This window comes from Nicotiana tabacum, chromosome 19 (assembly GCF_000715075.1).
Source record: "Nicotiana tabacum cultivar K326 chromosome 19, ASM71507v2, whole genome shotgun sequence".
Lineage (NCBI taxonomy): Eukaryota > Viridiplantae > Streptophyta > Magnoliopsida > Solanales > Solanaceae > Nicotiana > Nicotiana tabacum.
Window position 1 is genome coordinate 123,166,806 of NC_134098.1, and position 8,945 is coordinate 123,175,750.

Genomic DNA, 8,945 nt, shown 5'->3' on the forward strand with positions numbered 1-8,945 from the left:
TGTGTATTTACTGATAACTATAAAGTAAACATAAGGGACCTAAGTGAATAGCTCAAAACTTAGCTTCATCCTCTAAGATAACTAACTTAACTGTTGTGTCCTATATTTTAAGCTTAACGTACAACCTCTGAAAGCTACGCACTCTTCAGCTCGTATCAAATTCCCCTTGTTGAAATCTTCCTTGTCCTCAAGGATGGAAAGAAGGGAATCGAGTCATAAGAGATTGGTAATCCTCCCATGTTGCTTGTTCTGGACCAGTTTGATCCCATTGGACTAGCACTTGAGTGATGACCTTATTTTCTTTTTATACCATTCTTCTGTCTAGGATCTGTGAAGGGTGAGGACAATAGGGATTGGAGAGGTCAAGCACAGAAGGGTGTGAGGTTGTTTTTGGTAGTTTGTAACAAGGCTTCAGCTGAGATACATGAAAAGTGGGATGTTAGAGGAGTTGAGAAAGCAATGATAGCTTGTAGGCTACTTCTCCTACCTTCTCCAGTATCTGATATGGCCCATAGTACTTGGCTGAAAGTTTGAAAAATGAGCACCAGACATTGTCACTTTCTTATATGATTGAATTTTAAGATATACCCAACCTCCTTCCTTGAATTGCATGTCGAGCCTATGTTTGTTGGCTTGTTCAACCATCCTCTGCTGAGCTCTTTGAAAATGGTATTTCAACAGTTGAAACTTAAACTCCCTTGTTAGTAGGCTCATATCAACTTCTTCTACAGTTGAGTCTCCTGTTACATAAGGCAAGTGGAGAGGTGGTGGATGTCCATACAATGCCTCATAGGGTGTGGTCTATATTGAAGAATGAAAGGTGGTGTTTTTACCACTACTCAACTGTTGCCAAATAAGAAAACCAGTCCTTTTGAGACTCAGAACATAAACATCTGAGGTAGGTCTCTATACATCTATTTACCACCTCTGTTTGGCCATCTGATTGAGGGTGGTATATTGTAGAAGTACTAAGAGTAACTCCCTGCATAGAGAACAATACTTGCCACAACTTGCTAGTAAAGATGGGATCTCTATCACTTACTATATCCTCTGGCATCCCATGCAACTTATGAACCTGCTCCATGAATATCTTTGCAAGATCTTTAGCTGAATAAGGATGTGAGAGCCCTATGAAATGAGCATATTTAGTCAGTCTGTCCATCACCACCCAAATAACTGACTTCCCTTTTGATTTTGGCAACCCCTCAATGAAGTCCATACTCACGCTACTCCATGCTATAGAGGGAAACTTGAGTGGTTGCAGTAAGCCTGGGTAAGGTACTATCTCATGCTTGTGTCTTTGACACACTCCACACTCTTTAACATATGTTTGGACATCCTTTTTTAAACCTCTCCAATGAAAGAAAGCAACAAATTTTCTGTAGGTGTGGTCAATGCCTTAATATCCTCCAATGGCTGAGTCATGCCACAACCTCATGATCTCTTTCCTTAACTGTTCATCAGGGCCTATTACCAGCTTCCCATTCTTCCTCAGTTGTTCATGTACAAATGAGTACCCCATTCACCTCAGACTTCTGTTCTTTGAGTTCTTGGATTAAGTTGGTGAGCTCATCATCTAGTGACCAGATCTACATGATTTGGCTCAGTAAGTTAGTCTTGATTGTGGACAGAGTTAAAGCAGCTAGTTTCACTCAGAGTAATCTGGACAATGCATTTGCTGCCTTGTTCTCTTTTCCCTTTTTGTACTCAATGGTGAAGTCATATTGCATCAAAACTTACTGATCCGCTTTAGTTGAGAACCTATGTGTAGCTTTTGTTCAAGAAGGAACTTTAATGCCTTTTGGTTTGTTTTCACTGTGAATGATCTACCCATCAGGTACTGATTCCATTTAGTGACTGCCATTACCAATGCTAATAACTCCTTGTCATATACTGACAGTGATTGATGCCTGGTAGATAGCCTTTTACTTAGATATGCAACAGGTTGCCCCTTCTGCATTAATACAACTCCAATGCTCATGCTACATGCATCAGTCTCTATCTCAAATGGTATTGAGAAGTTAGGAAGCACCAGTATTGGTGCTGAGGTTAGGGCCTCTTTCAATCTGTTAAATGCCTTAGTGGTTTGATCAGTCCATATAAAGTTATCCTTCTTCAACAGGTCAGTGATTGGCTTACTGATTGATCCATACCCTTTTAATGAACCTTCTGTAGTACCCATCCAAACCTAGGAAGCCTCTTAACTGTTTGAGATTGATGGGCACAAGCCATGTATAAATAACTTCTATCTTCTTTGGGTCTATGGCCACACCTTCAGCAGAGATGTAGTGGCCCAGGTATTCCACCTTGTTAGCTGCAAAGACACACTTTTTATCTTTGGAAAATAGCTGATGTTTAACCAACAGATCAAAGGTAACTCTGAGGTGTTGTAGATGTTCTTCCATACTCATGCTAAACACCAATATGTCATCAAAGAATACTAGGATAAACTTCCTTAGATACTCTTGAAAAATGTGATTCATTAACCCCTGAAAACTGGAAGGAGCATTGGTTAAGCTAAAGGGCATCACCAGGTACTCATAGTGTCTTGAGTGAGTTTTAAATGTTGTTTTGTGGACATCTGAGGGAGCTATTCTAATCTGGTGATAACCAACTCTTAAATCTATCTTGGAATAGACTTGTGAGCCCCCAATTCATCTAATAACTCCTCAATGATAGGTATTGAGAATTTATCCTTCATAGTGACCTTGTTTAGAGCTCTATAATCACCATACAATCTCCAAGAGCCATTTGTTTTCCCCACCAAAACCTCAGGTGATGCATATGAGCTGGAACTATACTGAATTATGCCTTGACTTAATATTTCTTGCACCGTATTTTCTATCACATCCTTCTGTATAGGTGAGTACCTGTAAGGCCTTGAGTTCACAGGGTTGATACCTTCTAACAAGGGAATGTGATGGTCAAATACTCCTATAGAATGAGGTAGTTGTTTAGGCTCCTCAAACAACTCCCTATACCTATCTAGCAGCTGCTGAATTCCCACTGGTCTTTCTGTAGCTATATCTGGTTGCTCAGCTTCAGCCTTTTTTACTGTGCACACTCTGATCATGAAAATCTGAACAGTATTCAATTATATATTATGGAGTGCCTTGGCATCTATAGTTTTAAAAGAAGGTTAGATCCCTTGCAGTGTCACTGTTTTCCATTGATACACAAATTGCATCCGCATCTTCTCAAAATTGACCTTGATGTCTCCCAGTTTACCCAGCCATTGGATACCAAGTACTACATCACAACTTCCTATAGGAAGTACTAAGAATTCATCCTGGAACATGGTTCCTTACATTAGCCATTTGAACTCTTTACTTCCATTTACAGATTGAATGACTCTCCTATATGCTACTGAGACATCATGTGGACTGATTTGATGAATTATGCACCTCATCCTCATAACTACCTTCTCATTGATAAAATTATGGGTGGAATCACAAACAATGAGAACATTGATTGGTCTTTGCTCAGTAAATCCTTGAATCTTAAGTGTCCTATACCCTTTTGAGCCATTCAAAGCTTGCAGAAAAATCTCGCAATTCTCAGTTGGTTCCTCTTCAAGCTCTTGAACCTCAAGGCATTCCTCATCCTCCTCTGGTTCTTCTTGTGCAGTGAAGCATTATTCTCATATCTCTAGAGAATAGATTTGTCTTTTTGCCTTACATTTGTGGCCGGGCACAAATGCTTCATCACAAAAGAAGCACATCACATTGGCTCTCTTCTCATCCATTTCTGCCGGTGTTAGTCTCCTTCTTCTATTATTGTCAAAAGCTACAGTGACTAGTTTCTTGTAGTTAGGCAAGTTACCTCTAGATATTCCCCCAGACCTTTGACTTTGAGAGCCTCCTGAGGAAGCATGCCCTGCATATGTACCCTTGATAGCCTTGCTTTGTGCCGCAAAGCTGGCTTCATGTAGTCTGGCTAGATAGTAAGCTTGGGGCAGGCTACAAAGATTTTCTATCTTTACTATATTGCTAAGCTCATGCTTTAAATTGTTTAAAAAGATATTGATAGCATGCTCCACAGACAAATTGATCATGGTCATTACACTAACAAAAGCCTTCGATCTGGTAGTCTTTGACTGAACCTGTGTGCTTAACATTCATAAGTTCTGTCACGAGGTCTGAGTATTTAGCTCTAAAGCTGTCACATAAAGCCCATAGATACTTTTTCCATGTTATAAGAAGCTCTGTCCTCTACTCCTCATGTACCCCAGATGCCACTGCAGGGCATCACCCTCAAAGTACAATGAAACCAACTTCATCTTCTGTTTAATTGTAACTTCCTCATCAGCAAAAAATTGTTCTACCTTATACAAACACGTCCTCAAGTCTTCTCCATTAAACTTTGAAAATTCAACCTTGTTTATATTTGGTGAAGGGTAAGTTAGGTAAGGGTACATTGGGGTTGGTTGGGGTCTGTTGATGTTGATTGGTTGCAGGAATATTATGGTAGTGAGGAGAGTCTGTTGTATAAGGAGTTTGGTCGTATAAATGGGGTGGTATATATGTGTTCTAGGTGTATTAGGCAGTGGGGTATGGTTGTGTTTGGTAAAAAAAAAATGTATGGAGGTTGCAATTAGGGGTGGGCATTCGTTATTTCGGTTCGGTATTTAAGAATTTCGGTTCGGTATTTCGGTATTCGGTTTATCAATTATGTATACCAAATACCGTACCAAAATATTTTGGTACGGTTCGGTATTTCTTATTTTGGTTCGGTACGGTTCAGTTTAAACCAAATTTTCACTATCTCCCTCACTCCATTAACTAATAGGAAGCAAACAACTGAAATATCTTATTTATTTCTTCTGCTATGGATCAACCAATTCTCCACAATCTATTCCTAATTTCTCGCATGAATGACTTCCACCAAACGTAGTTTTTGGTATATTACATATTTAATTAGCAACATTTAATATTATAAAAGGTATAATAATGAAATAATTTCATTTTATATTTATGGAATAATGATAGTATATTGCATATTTAATTATATAAATGGTATAAGATACATACATACTTAGAAATAAATATTTACAGAATAATATCGGTATAAATATTATATATTCAGAATTTCGCCAAAATATTGATATAAAAATTTTGGAGTGTATTATATGTTATAATTCAGTTTGTGGTATATTTATCGTATAAATATTACTATATGTTTAGACTATGTTATATAGTTGTATGAATTTCACTTTGTATAATATAGTACTATTATATACAACATATATAAATGACATAATGTACATATATAAACAGGTATGTTCCATATAGTAATAGATATATACGTATAATATATCTAACATAAACCATCAAAATCCTACAGAATAATGGAACGCATGAAACACCATAGGATGCATTTCAATGTTGGATATTGCTGGATCAAGGAAGTATGTCAAAAGTTCTTTAAGATGATAGAGAATGTTCCATGATTTATGCATCTTGTCTGGTCATTAATTATTTACTTAATCTTTATAATATGCCATTAGTGTAAAAAAAAAAATCTTTCATTTATGTAATAAATAAAGAATATTATTATTTTCTTAAATAATTTTTAAAAAGTGCTCACCCATGTCGATTCCTCTTTTGAATTTGGGGTGTGGGCTTAAGGTTATTGAGCTAAAAATTAAAAACAAAGTTGGGCTTGAACTAAACTATTTCGGTATTTCGGTATACCGAAATACCGAAATATCAAAAATTCAATACCGTATACCGAACCGAATTACCAAAATTTTTGTACCGAAATAAATCGAAGTACCGAAAAAATCGAAACCGAAATACCAAAGTAATTCAGTTTTTCAGATTTTATGCCCACCCCTAGTTGCAATCCTACTGGTGACCCTTGGCTCAACTGCTAAGTAGCAGGGTAGCTAATGCCTTGGCTATGTGGAGTGCTCAAGGGTTGTGGTTGAAATATTGCAGCTCTAGGATAGGGTGATTGGAAATTCTGTGATCTTTGAGTGTAAAACATAGAGGGTTGTATAGGAGGTTGGGGTACCATTGGTATTCCACTGGAGCTGGGGTGAACTCGGAAGCCTTGAGTTATGGGAGTGTGACTAAGTGATGTTACTGAAGCTCCAGGAGCTCCAGTTGGTATAGTGTTAGGGGCTAGAGAATTAACTTGGAAAATAGTTGGGAAATGGAAAATATTTACAGCAGTACTACCATTTTCAGAGAAACTAGGAGTGGCAAGCTCTCCTAGATTGAAGGGTTTGCCACGAGGAGAATAGATCCCACCTCCATGTTGTCCTAGGTCATTGAGAGTTATGTTCTTATCTCTTTTAAGTTGCCTACCACCATGTATTACCTCATTAAGTACCTCTCTGAGCTCCCCCAAAGCTTCCTCCTGATTTTTACTATTTTGTTCATATGCAGCTTCCGGTTGTTCCTGCCAAGCAGCAAAGCTTGACACATCCATGGAGATTTTATGCAAGGCATTGATGACTTCATTCATTTCCGTCGTCATAGATTCCACAGAGCCCGAGATCTGCTCTGATATCACTGATACGAACAACGATGGAACAGTAAATTAAAGAAAGAAAAAGAAAGATAAAGCTGCTAAGAAAAAAGAAAAGGCAGAACAAAAATAGATAGGTTTAATTCATAGTGCAAAAGAGACTCCAGTACAATGCTTATAAAGGAAAGAAGAAAGGGAATCTACAACTGTCCCAAGTTCCTATGTGGCAATTCTTATCATCCTATCGAACCCCATTAATAACAGACAAGGATAATTGCTGGGGTTCAATGTGTATTTACTGATAACTATAAAGTAAACATAAGGGACCTAAGTGAATAACTCAAAACTTAGCTTCAACCTCTGAGACAACTAACTTAACGGTCGCGTCCTATCTTTTAAGCTTAACATAAAACCTCCGGAAGCTACGCACTCTTCCGCTCGTATCAAATGTCTATCAAGTTGACCCAACACAACAAGTAAAATGGCAGTAGGGGTGGCAAACAGTCGGGGCGAGGCGGGTATGGACGGGTCAAAATGGATAATGAAAAAAATAAATAAAATATTCGACTCGACCCATACTTAATATGGATAGAAAATGGGTTAACCGACGGATAATATAGATATTCATATTATCCACGTCCTCTTGAATATGATCACTTTTGAGAGAATTACTAGTCTTTTAAACTTGAAGAACTCCCAATTTGAATATTTACAAATGTAAAAGTTAAACTCATTAGTTATTTATTGATTAAGTGGATAATATGGATCTTATCTATATTTAACTCATTTTAAAAAAAAATTATTATCCAATACATTTTTAAGCGAATAATGAGATGAATAACTATTTTTTTAATTCATTTTGTCACAACAAGTAGCGGCATTTCGTGTTCAGTTAACCCTAGCACTAAATGTACAATTTGTTTAATCCTAACGCTTATGTGGGCCATTGCAAATTTTTTTTATAGTTATTCTTGCTTTGTTGTACAATGCTCGTGGTTTGTGTCTTCAATTACTCAATAAGTATTTCTTTGTTAGTGGATAGTTGATGTTTACATGTTTCACTTTTCTTAAGTGATGTGCAAATTTTTTGACTTAAATTTTAATACACTACATGTGCTTGGAAGGTTTATAAATTAATGTTGGCCCTAATTCATTTTACGGGGTTGTTAACTAGACATTTTAACTTCCATAAGTATATTTGAACGTTTGACTTTACGTGTTTCTCCGTATATCTTAACATTATAACATATTAAATTTACGTCACATAAAATAATGATATGTCATTATTATCATCGTCAACCTAAAATCAGAACAAGCATTGTCAAAATCACACCCACAAACCAATATGAAGAAAGAATTTTAGAAAGAAAAGGTCAAAATCCATGCAATTAGAAGGCTGATGTACAAAATCTTAGTGAGAATGAAGAAGTGCCAATTTGCATACTATGAAGTATGAATTGTTATCCACATAGATTCGGCGATATGAATAATTTTCTTTTCCTTCCATTCAGCCACATAACTAATTCCTTATTTCTTTTTCTTATTTTGGATATGCATTTAAAAATACTTACTATAGTCAATTTCTTACCTTATTCACCAAGTTGCTCTAGATTTGGCTGTTTAAAGAAAAATCTAACTTTCTTTTCCTTCCATTCAGCCACATAACCAAATCCTTATTTCTTTTTCTTATTTTGGATATGCATTTAAAAATACTACTTATTAGTCAATTTCTTACCTTATTCGCCATGATGCTCTAGATTTGGCTGTTTATAGAAAAATCTCTATGCATATTTACTGAATTAACTTAAAAAGTCTTATTTTCTGATGATAGTCAATTCTCATCTGAATTAAGATATTTTATCAATGCAATTTATTTCCTTCCCGTTATTAAGTAAATCTGGCAGGTAGATATCTAACTTATTCTACCCCTTATTGTTAAGGAAATGAAATTGTTTTACTATTTTAGTCAATTTGAACTGAATGCATTACTTATTTTACCGCAATTTTCCAGTTTTAAATGATGGTTATAATATTTTCATCTGTTTAGTTAGGGGTAAAATTATCAACCAAGTTTAAATAGATTAAATATCCCTTAATTTTTTTTAAGAATTTCAAATACACACTAAATTTGGAAAACATCCTACTTCCTTAATTTTTCGAAGTCACTTGAACTGAATGTATAACTTATTTTACCGCAAATTCCAGTTTTAAATGATGGTTATAATTTTTTTCTTTGTTTAGTTGGGGCGTAAAATTATCAACTTATAAGTTTGAATCAATTAAATATCCCTCAATTTTTCTTAAAAATTTCAAATACACACTTAAATTTGGAAATCATCCTACTACCTTAATTTTCAAAGTCTTCTAATTGTTACTTTTCCTTTCTCTTCTCATCCTGTAACAGAAAAACATTTAAAAAAATTCTTATTCTAAATATTATGCTTATACTTGTTTCCAAATAAAATATGGAA